General features: G+C 36.6%; 1 long non-coding RNA gene across 1 annotated transcript; it reads right to left on the reverse strand.

Annotated features, from left to right (window-relative positions):
* Positions 4,688 to 5,059, reverse strand: LOC109949999. Its single transcript, XR_002272344.1, has 2 exons — positions 4,951 to 5,059; positions 4,688 to 4,741 (listed from the first exon to the last, which is right to left on the reverse strand). It is a non-coding gene; the product is annotated as an uncharacterized LOC109949999 (long non-coding RNA).

Consider the following 9,233-nt stretch of genomic DNA (forward strand, 5'->3'; position numbering starts at 1 on the left):
ATCCATTGCTTTAAATTCATTTCCCCACCAACCAGCTCATCTGTTGGATTCCTTCTTGTGAATGTTTCTGACGGAAATTGAGGTTCCACCTTAAAACCAATTGGCAATGGGGAGAGTAGCCCAACTCCTTATAAGTCTTTGCTAAATTTCTCAACTTTCCAATGTGGGACTCTTTACCTTCACATTCTCACACGCCCCCACACGTGTGGCGAATTTTCAAGTCTAACACGTGGGCTAACCCGCTCTGATACCATAAAGGAAGTTGAGGTTCCACCTCAAAACTAATTGGCAATGGGGGGAGTACACTACTACAAAAAATGAAAAAGACGACCAGAAAACAACGACGGTCTAAGTGAAAACCGTCGTGGTTTTTAAAAAGACGACGGTTCTAAAAACACCGTCGTGTAATACAACCTTAGACAACTAAAAAATGGAGATTCAAATGGCTGTTCAAAAACAACGACGTACCTAATTAAACAACCGACGTCTATTTGAAACAGATTTCCGCAGTGTAAAATCAAAGCCAACAAAGAACGGCAGAAGTTATGAATCGACCAACGTAGAAAGTAAAGATGACGATTTCAATAAAAACCGCCGTTTTTACTCATAAAATAAAACGACGAGGTTTTCGTATAAGACGCCGTATAATTACAAACAAATCCACGGCTTTAAAATATAAAATATCGCCGTATTAAATTAATGTACAACGACGGAAAATATAAATATATCGACGTCATTCTCGTATAGTTCTACGACGTTATCTTTAAATCGTACAATAAAATTTAACGTCGTATTTATTCATTTTATACGTCGTACCCTTAATTTAAACCGTCGTCTTAATAAGAATTTTTGTTAACAATTTTTTTCTTTGATTTTCTTATCCTACGTCGGTAGATCTACTTAATGACAAGAATTGAAATAACCACGACGGTTTATATAGAAAACCGCCGACATAATCAGATTTGTCTGAGATCCCAAGGGTTACGAAATCTTACCAGATGGAACTCTGTTCCACATCATAATCTTAACAGATGACACAGATTTGCAATCAGAGAGACAATTTTTTGGAAGTTGATGATGTGTGTGCGTTTGTGTATCTACAAATATTATACCTAACGTCGTTGCAAATTTGCAATCAGAGAGACAATTTTCAACGACGGTTATATTATACCTAACGACGTTTAAAAAACAAATCAACGTCGCTCAACAAATATATTACGTCGTCTTAGTCTTACTTAAGCTGACGAAAAACGACGACAGTAATACAAAAACAGTCGTTGTTTTTATATTCTTATTTTATTTAAATCTGTCATCCAAAAAAGAAACTTTACATATTCCAGAACATTAATTTCCTTCATTTTAAATTTCCTCCGGAAAAAAAAACTCTATTTATAACGCACTGTAATTGAAAAATAAACTGAAAGGTCACGGGAAAAAAAATTCTATTCATAATTTAAAAATTCAAATCCACGTCGGTTATATTAAACCTAACGACGTTAAATGAAAAGATTCCACGTCGCAAAACAAATATTGCGTCGTGTTAGTTAAAAACGACGGCATAACAAAAAACCGTCATTGTTTCAAACTGAATTAATTTAAAATTTCTTCGGGAAAGCAAAATCTATTTATAATTTCCTCGGGTTAGTAATATTGCGTCGTGTTAGTTTACAAATTCTAGAACATTAATTTCCCTCATTTTAAATTTCCTCGGGAAAGAAAAATCTATTTATCACGCTTTGTAATTGAAAACTAAAACTGAAAGAATTCGGAAAAAAAAAACTCTATTTATAATTTAAAAATAAAATCCACGTCGGTTGTAGTACACTTAACGACGTTTAACAAAACAATCTACGTCGGTAATTATAAATCTACCGTCATCTTAGCTTAATATAGACAACGAGAAAAGACGACGGTAGAACAGAAAACCGCCGTTGTTTCAGTTTCTTTAACAGTTTGGTCCTTTATCTTTCTGCAGGACTTGTATAGTTCAAAGCATTGACAATGTCTTCATCATATCTCCCAGGAACTACTGATTCGATTGCTCATGCTTTAGAGGCCATCTGAAGCAATTTCTATTCTTTATCGCATTCTTGAAACCCATCTTCTTCTTCTGAAGCTCTACGGATAAAGGAAGAGGCTATCACAAATCTGACGGATCTTCTTAGCCAAGAAAATCAAGCAGATTTCCCTGAGAAGCGAACTTTCCTTCGACAGCGAGTGGAGGCCAGGCTTGCATCTCTTTTGATGGAAAGCAAGGAGTATTCAGAAGCACTAAGTGTCCTATCAGGCTTGATCAAGGAAGTGAGAAGGCTAGTTGACAAGCTTCTTCTTGTGGACATATATTTGATGCGAGTAAGCTCAATTTCTCTTTGAGAAAGACATCCAAATTATTGTCTTTGAGACGTGAGAGACAGTGTCTCTGAGAGAGGAAGAACTTGGAACCCTAAATGTAAACCGAAAATGAATGAAAGTGACAAATTTATAGAATAAATTTTTAAAACCAACGGCGGTCCTTACAAAAAAATCGCCGTTTAAATTGTAAAATCAACGTCGATATGACCGACGTATATTACAGAAATCCACGTCGGTACATTAATAAAAACGACGTGTTAAATAATATACCATGACGCGAGTTATTACTTATGTACTTTAATTTTTGAGTTTACTACGACGGTACCTACAACACTACTGTCGTATTTATTTACCACGTCCGAAGTTAAATGTACCGTCGTATTTTGTAATTTATACGTCGTAGTTATATGTAACCGCCGTATTATTTTTTTGAAATGGTTTTATATGTAAGCAACTTTTCGTCTACCTGACTTACACATGCGCTGTTTCCAAACCCGATTAAAAATTTCAATCTCCCAGAGAAACTTTTAGACTTTTTTCCTTGTCAGAGCACTGTCAGAGTATCTCATCGTCTTCCTCTCGTCTTCTTCGTCGTCTCTGAACTTAAACATCGTCTTCCTCTTGCTTTCATTGCACGCAAAAGGTAAGCTTTCATTTTCACTATTTTGGTTGCTGTTTTGCATGCTCATACGTTTTTTGTTTGAAAAATCTTTTTACCTTTTTTCTGGCCAAAATCATTTTACTTCTTTCCAAGTTCGATAAAATATACAGACAAAGAGGGAAAGTTTCCAACTTTGAAGACAACTACCTCAACTAAATAAGACGACGGTAGCTTCTTATTTACGTGGTTAAATATGTAGACCACGACGGTTCGTCAGTCGTTCTAGCGTCGTCTGAAAATTGACAAAGTTGTTTTTAAAATTATAGTCTTTTTTTTTATTTGCTTGTTTAATTGCAGGTTTGATTTCTCTGAACAATGGTTTTTGTTTTTCCCTAATTTGATAAAATATAAAGAAAAAGAAAGTAAGGTTGGTATCTAATATAGACGACAGTATCTTATTGTTTTACGTCGTGTGAATGTTAATACCACGACGTCATATTAAAATACCGTCGTCTATATAAGATTCCAAAACTTTCTTTCTTGGCCTTGTATTTTATCAAATTAGAAAACAAAAACCATGGTTCAGAAAAATCAAATCTGCAATCAAACATTCACAGAGAAAGAAAGAAGGGTTTTGGATCCTTATATAGACGACGGTATATTACTATTGACGTCGTGTGAACATCAATACCACGACGTTATATAAATATTTCGTCGTTTATAGTTAATTATCACGTCGTTTATAAGTTATTATTACGTCTTATTTTATATTATTTCGTCGTTGTTTAATTACCTTGGTTTTAAACATTTATTACGTCTAGGGCTGGGCACGGTTCGGTTTGGACCGGTTTCGGGGAAAAAATGGAACCTGATCCGATAGTGCAGACCGGTTCGGTTTGGACCGGTTCTGCTCAACATCCATACAGAAATTCGAACCAAACCGAACCTGTCCGGTTCCGGTTCGGTTCCTGCGGTTCCGATTTTTTTTTTTTTTTAAATTTTAACAAATCTGCCCAAAATGTATTTATATACTAACATACCCCAAATTTGAGGTTCTATCAAGCTTTCAACACATCAAAATGAATCCAACTTCAACAAAAATACAATCCAAATTAAAGTGAAAAAATCAAATCCCAAACTGATACGATTTCATAAGAGAAAAGGATAGCAAAGACTTACAGCTTCAATGTCAATTTTGTAAACCCAAAGCTTCCTTCTTTCTCTGCAACTTGTTCTATATGCCACAACAATATGCCCAACAGCCAAAACCAGTGAGCAGAAGCACCAAACACATACTCTGCTCTTACATACTCTGCAATATGCCCAACAATATGCAGAATATCAACAGAATGCCTTACAAAGTTCAATTTAGTTCTTAGCTCAGCAGAAACTTTTTACTTGAGTATCTCCGTGTTTTAACAAAATGATCAATACAGAAGGATCAAGTAAGATTGGAAGTAACAGCATGTTATTGAGAAGAACTACTTTAACCTCTAGTAGTAATTTGCCGAAGGAGCTTAATGAGAACATAACTGACTAGCAAAACCTTTATATACTGTCTGATTCTAGTATTGCAATATAGTAGTTTATAGATGCAAATTACTTGTGGCTATTATTGAATCAGTAATAAGTCATATCTGTCTTAAAGATAAACTCATAAAACTTGAGGATGAAATATTGAATGCTGTTGATAAAAGGGGTTTCTTCATTTTAATTTACCTCAGAGGACACATCAGCAACAAGAGGAGCAACAGCAGCTGCACCGCCCAACCTGCTCATGCTCAGAACCTACATGTTGTGTAAACATAACAAATTCACATCCATTCCCCAGAATGAATAAAAAAATATTACTCAAAAATCCATTTTTTGATTATCATTATCTAATCCAGCAAACAATGTCAACTAGGGAATCTTTCTTTTTCTTTAATTAAGAAATAATGAACTCAGCTCCAGAAAGGGCAAAAATAAAAAATAAAAAACATAAAGAAGAAGAGCACCTTGACTTGGAGCTGGAGGAATTTGACATAATCGATGATCTCATCCAGCATTGAAGCTTTGTCTGTCTGTCATTCCAAAACCCACATCACATTAGATTATTGCACCCTAGAAAATATAAGACCTATCCAATTTTCGCATAATTGAAGATGAGCTGTGAGAGAGAGATGAACAATACCTGAGAGAGAGACAGAGACAGAGAGCTATACGAGATGAAGAGGTGGACGCTGCGAGCGAATGGGATCTTCGATTTGCTGGAAGACAGAGAGAGTCAGAAAATTGAATTGGGGAAAGAAAAAAAAAAGGAGAGAGATAGAGAGAGAATCTGACCTGCAACGACTGAGAGAGGCTAAGAGAAGAGCGGCGGCAATGACGTGCTGGTTGAGAGAGAGGTTTGGAATCGGTGGCTGGTGGCTGGCGGCTGGCTGAGTATCAGAGTATGAAACGAAATGGGAGGGAGGAGAGGAAAGAACGAAGAATGAAAAAACCCAATCTGAATTTGGTGTAATCCTGTGTGTGCGCTACTTATGGTAGCAGCATACACACCCAATCAAAATTTGACAGGTATGAAAATATATATAATTTCAAATATAAATATATATAATATTTAAAAAATATATAAATTAATTCTATTGGACCGGTTCGGATTGGACCGGTTCCTTAGGATGGAAAACCGAAATCGGAACCGGTCTGAACCGGTTCGATTTGGATTTTTCTCGATTTTTGACTTTTTTGGTCAACACGGTTTTTTTCAGTTTTTTCCGGATTGGTTTGGTTCGGTTTTACGGTTTTGCGGTTCAAATGCCCACCCCTAATTACGTCTGAGATTATTTTATTGCGTCGTTTAAAATCATATCATACGTCGTATTTTATTAATAACCATCGTTTGTGTTCTTAATCTTTTCTTGAAATATTTTCACTTGCAGTTTTGTCTGTAAAAATGGTTTCTCACCAAGACCAAAGTAAGGACTCTGGCTCCAAGAAAAATAGAGGTAAGGAGCTTGGAATGGTAACTCCTGAAGAGAAGTCTTCGAAGAAGATGAAGTCTTCGAAGAAGATGAAGTTTGCTTCATCATCTGCTGAGACAGAACCAACCAGCACGACAACAATCTCTGATGATTCAAAGTCTGGTCGAGGTATGAGCACAATGCCTCGTGTTGTGAAGAGAAAACTTCAGAAACTCAGGCCAATTGTTGAGTACAATAAAAGGGGGAAAGGAATTGGCCAAGCACATAGTGAGATACAGTCCTACATTGGTGTGTTGGCACGCTCCAGAGTTCCACTTGTGGACATGAAATGGGCTCAAATCCCCAAGGATATAAAGGAGCAGATTTGGGAAGCAGTTGACATTGCTTTTGTGGTAGGTCAAGGGGGCAAGAACTCTGTGTTAGCTTCTACTGCCAAGAAATGGAAGGATTTCAAGTCTACACTAACGAGGCATTATATCCTTCCATACACCAATGACAGGGAGAGATTAAGCCAACCCCCTGAAACATATAAATTCATAGAGAAAGCATAATGGGATGCCTTTGTAGCTTCAAGGTTATCCAAAGATTTTGAGTCTGTGCATTCTCAACATGCACAGATTAGGGAGAAACTTGAGTACAATCATCGATTGTCTCGAAAAGGATATGCTGGTTTGGAGGATCAATTGGAGGAAACCATGCCTGGGGTAGAAATTGATCGATCTACCTTATGGAAGAGAGCTAGACAGGACAAACATGGTAACATCCCGGATCCAAAGGTGGCAGAGAAAGCAAAATTAATTGTAAGCCTACTCACTCTGTTTTAAATTTTTATTAAACTGTGAATAATTCTTATTACGTCTTATGTTATATTTTGCGTCGTGTGAATGATATTACCACGTTGACATTTTTTTAAAAACGTCGTTAAAGGTCTAAATCAGGAATCACTACTCTGTTTTCTGTAATTATAGCATAAGATGTCGGTGGTTCATTTTCGCGTCGTTTGTATTAAATTACTACGTCGAAATGTTTTAAACAAGGTCGTTAAAGGTGTGAATATTGAATCATCCCTCTGTTATCTGTAAATAAAGCATAAGACGTCGGTGGTTTATTCATTTCGTCGTTTTAAATAACTAACCACGTCGGTATAACTACCGTCGTGATAAATTATAATAACGTCGATTTATATGTTATTGCGTCGTCTGAAATTATATAATACGTCGTTTGTATATAAATAACCGTCGTGTGTTTTTTGTTCTTACTTTTTTATATATCTTTGTTTTAGGATGAATTGCAAAAACAAGTCTCGGAAGGCAAAGTCACTGTATCTGGCAGCAATGATGTGCTGACCATGGCTTTGGGCCCCGAGCATCCAGGCAGAGTGAGAGGGGTAGGTGCTGGGATTTCCCCAAGGCAATATTTCAATTTACCCAAACCACAGAGGATGAGCTTTGACGACCGTTTAAAGGACAGTTTAAGAGTTCTCCTTCAAGAAGAGAATAAAAAGATGGAGGCTAAGGCAAGGGAAGAGGCTTTAAGGATGGAGGCTAGAACCAAGCAATTGGTAGAGGCTGAGAGGGAGTATTTCCTGAGTCAGCTTTCCCAATTAATTCCCAATTTTGATCCAAGCATGCTTAAACCAAGAATTAGCCAAAGTCCCAAAAATCCAATGTCTGACAAAGCAAGCTGCTCTGGAGGTGATGTGAGATCCCTACATTTTGAGGATGATACTGCCAAAAATGGGAAACATCAGGAAGAAAAGGTAACATATCTGAACTTTGAATTCTCTGTTTTTTTAAAAACTATTAGACGTCGTTATTTTTAATAAAACCGTCGTTTGAAATACATACCACGACGTTTTAAAAATAAACCGTCGTTTGTATTTCAATACCACGTCGTATTTAGTTTACTTGTTTTACACGCCATTAAACGTCGTTATTTTTAAAACTTTGTGGTTTTTAGACGACGGGGTTAGTCATTCCCGACGTAATAGATGAAGAGAAGAAACAAGAAAAACAAGATGAAAAGGAGAAAGAAGATGAAGTAAAGCATGACGACCAGGTATGTTCACATAACTTTGTCTGTTTTATTTGTTTTTCAAAATTTCAAACGTCGATATTTTTCTTTAAACCGTCGTTTGTTTACAACTTAGACGGCGGAATTTTTTTTAAGACGTAATAAATTATTCACCACGACGGTTTTTTCGCCGTCGTTTAAATTCTTTTCAGACGACGTTTTGTTCCTTAAACCGTCGTTTTTATTGAACTACCACGTCTTTTTTTTTATTTCTTTAAACAGGTTTTTAAAGTTGTTGATTATTCAAATATGGAGGCGCCATCTTCTTTAAAATCCCTTTGTCGTTATGTGGAAACGACACTCGTGCCTCAGGATAAGACCCTGAACTTTACAATTGATAAGGAGGTCTTTGGGCTAGAGCGCGATACCTTCCTCCTGCCTGAAGATATTACACAATTTGCAGGCATGGAAGAAATAGGAGCTACGGTCATTGCTGTATATATGAGGTTTGTCATTCTAAAATAACCACGTCGTTAGTATGTACCGTCGTTATTGCGTCGTCTTAACTAACTAACCACGTCGTTAGTATGTACCGTCGTGATAAATATATTATAACGTCGTTGTCTATTTCAGTACGTCGTGTGAAATTTTATAATACGTCGTTTTGTTATACATAACCGTCGTGTGTTTTTTTGTGCTGACTTGTTTATATTATTTTATATATTTAGGTACTTACACGATGTTTTGAAACAAGCAAATATGTGCAGCATGGTAGGCTTTATCGACCCTGCTACAGTTAGTGCCAACTCTGGCACAATAGCTGACAGATCACGACTGGTAGCAGCTCGACTTCAGAGGACTGACGGTGAACAGATTTTCATGATGCCTTACAATCCAGGGTTAGTCTCCTTAACAGGATTTTGTTTTTATGATTTTCAATAAATGACAGCGTATAAACTAACCACGTCGGTGTTTTATTTTATTGAGTCGTTTGAAACTACTAACCACGTCGGTAGTTATTTATCGTCGTGATAAATATATAATGTCGTCGATTGCTACTTTATTTCGTCGTGTGAAATATTATAATACGTCGTTTATGTAAATAACCATCGTTTTTATATTAATTTTGTGCAGCCGTCTTGGATCTTGCTGATTGTGAGACCAAAGAGGGAAACCGTCTATTTTCTGGATCCTCTGCCAGGAAATCGTGTGGTCGATGAAGAGGCCAAGAACATCGTGAACAGTGCTATAAAAATTTATAATTCTCACATATCCAGATCAGGCCGTAAGGCAGTAATTTGGAA

This window comes from Prunus persica, chromosome G6 (assembly GCF_000346465.2).
Source record: "Prunus persica cultivar Lovell chromosome G6, Prunus_persica_NCBIv2, whole genome shotgun sequence".
Lineage (NCBI taxonomy): Eukaryota > Viridiplantae > Streptophyta > Magnoliopsida > Rosales > Rosaceae > Prunus > Prunus persica.